Source organism: Schistocerca nitens, chromosome 8 (genome assembly GCF_023898315.1).
Source record: "Schistocerca nitens isolate TAMUIC-IGC-003100 chromosome 8, iqSchNite1.1, whole genome shotgun sequence".
Taxonomy (NCBI): domain Eukaryota; kingdom Metazoa; phylum Arthropoda; class Insecta; order Orthoptera; family Acrididae; genus Schistocerca; species Schistocerca nitens.
Window position 1 is genome coordinate 250608833 of NC_064621.1, and position 2515 is coordinate 250611347.

Consider the following 2515-nt stretch of genomic DNA (forward strand, 5'->3'; position numbering starts at 1 on the left):
CTATTTTCCTCGGATAAAGACCAATGCTGTGAATTGGATTCGCGGACATGCCATTCACTACCTATTTGGACAAACTGTAGACTCTGTACTCGATTTTTCGACATACCTCAACGACCGTCATTATGTCGTTGTCCGCCACCCAAAATACAGACAATTTTTCTCGAACTTCCTTGGGAGTGCTTTCCACGACCCGCCTCGCAGCTGGAATGTGTTAAGCCAAGAGTGATGAAGTTTTCCAGTTTGAACCAATGAACATTTCTGAACTACTGAACGGAACACACCAATTTCGAGAAGACGTAACTCAACATATTACCAGCGGGGCGCAGAAGGCGTCTGATCAATTACACAACAAAAATAAACAAAACAAAAATCAAAATAAAAATAAAATTCAGAAAAAGGATGATTTTGTTTTGTTTGTAATGATAGCCCTAACCTTGAATTCCCATATTTCCCCTGGTATATAGGCAGCTCTTGGGGTAGGTTTAGTCAGGAGCCAACGCCTGAAGTGGACCAGATTTTTTTTTTTGTTATAGGATGAAAAGTGGCGGTGGCACATAGTTTCTTTTTTTATTGCCGTTTTCCTAAGGGGCTTTAAAATAAGAGAGAAAAAAAGGGGTAATCGTCAAAAAACGTAAGAGAAAAAAAGCAAAATTAAAAAAAAAGGTTCCCTTGTGGGTTGCAGTGGTCGTACTGTTTGACATAGCAGTTCCAATCTCGGTGGAAGCCGCTGACTACAACCTTTTATTTTCCATTTTAATTAATGGAGTTGCAAACGGCTAGTAAAAATTCTTTATACGAAATCTGAAGAATGCCTTTAAACATCAATCTTCGTCCGATTCGACTTAGTAAATTAAGTTAATATCATGGATGTCTGCTTTGCAAATGCCAAGGTGCTTCACTGTAAAATAGATCCTGAAAAGATTCAAAGCGACTGTCAACGATATAAATTTGAGTTTTGTTCGTCATATAGGTCTAACATGTCAGAAGGTTGTTTATGAAGTGCACATGTTGATTAATATAGTTCCCCTCTTCTAAATTTTGCAATAGCATTTAACTGTAGACGTTTTCTAACACCGGCGTTAGCAATTCCTTTCCGTTCTCTGAAACCTCCAAAACGACAAATTTTTCTGGTCTAAATCTGATGACCTGAACTATCACTTCCGATCAACATTAAATACTTCATGAACCCATACATGGAACTCCAAATGTGCAGTGTTCCTGCACTGCTACAGAGCATGTATTGCAAGGTATTCACACAGTTTATCGCATAGAGTTACCATAAGGAATGAAACAAGCTGTAATACACTTTACACCACAGACGCTCACCCCGGCTTGACGAAAACATCCGAACATTGACCAAAAGTTGCACAAATAATTGAGTTTGAAAGGAAAAGAAACGAGGTATGAAGCATTTATAAATTCATCGAATGTAGCGAGGTGGTTTAATTTCGTCCCAGTCTATAAAATTAATTTCGGGCCATACTCAGCTCTTGCCGATTATTGTAATATAATACCCGCCTACTAATCAGGGCGTCTGTCTCCGTTGCTTTTGAGCGTGAATGGAAATCGTAGAAATTTTCTGTGGAGCAACATTTAATAATAAAGCGTTTTAAATCATCAAAAGCGATGAGCGGGAGCAGGCGCTTTCGATAAAGAACGGGGGAGTGCAGCGCCGCTGCTGTCGCCACGGCCGCTGCCGGTAGCCAGCAAATGGATCCCGGAGCTTTGCCGCATACGGCGTCCAGAGGAGGACAGTCTGCAGGAAATCTGCCGCAAAATCGTTACTGGATAAAATTTTGATATCGGTGTGTCAGAAAGCGAAATAGATTGAATCTGCGCTACCATTACATTCACGTCTTCAGCATTCAGACAGAAGAGGCTATAAAAATATTTTATGCCAGCCGCTCTCGATCCACTGACATTACGAACAGAAACAACGCACGCTACCGCTAGACCACAGGCGTAATCAGCCTAGTGTTTCTCTATCATAGGACAAGTTTTCCTCCAGGAAGTGCCACAGTCTGCAGTGTTGCCAGATTGTGCAGATAACCGGACTTAGAGAATTAGCGAGTTGGCCAGTTTTATTGTCCCATGTCGCGATCGGCGCGGACTTAGCCTCTGAAGCGGCCAGCCGCCGGTCGAGTTTTATGTCAAAGAGTGTACTTATCGTATGACCAGGTTCTGAAATCTACCCACACACAAATCTGCAGCAAGATTTTCTCTCTTCTGTACTATCGTTTTTACATGGTCTCTGTGGTATCACTGCCAGACACCACACTTGCTAGGTGGTAGCTTAAATCGGCCGCGGTCCATTAGTACATGTCGGACCCGCGTGTCGCCACTGTGTGATCGCAGACCGAGCACCACCACACGGCAGGTCTCGAGAGACGTACGAGAACTCGCCACAGTTGTACGACGACGTTGCTAGCGACTATAAGGACGAAGCCTCTGCTCTCATTTGCCGAGAGACAGTTAGAATAGCCTTCAGCTAAGTTAATGGCTACGACTTAGCAAG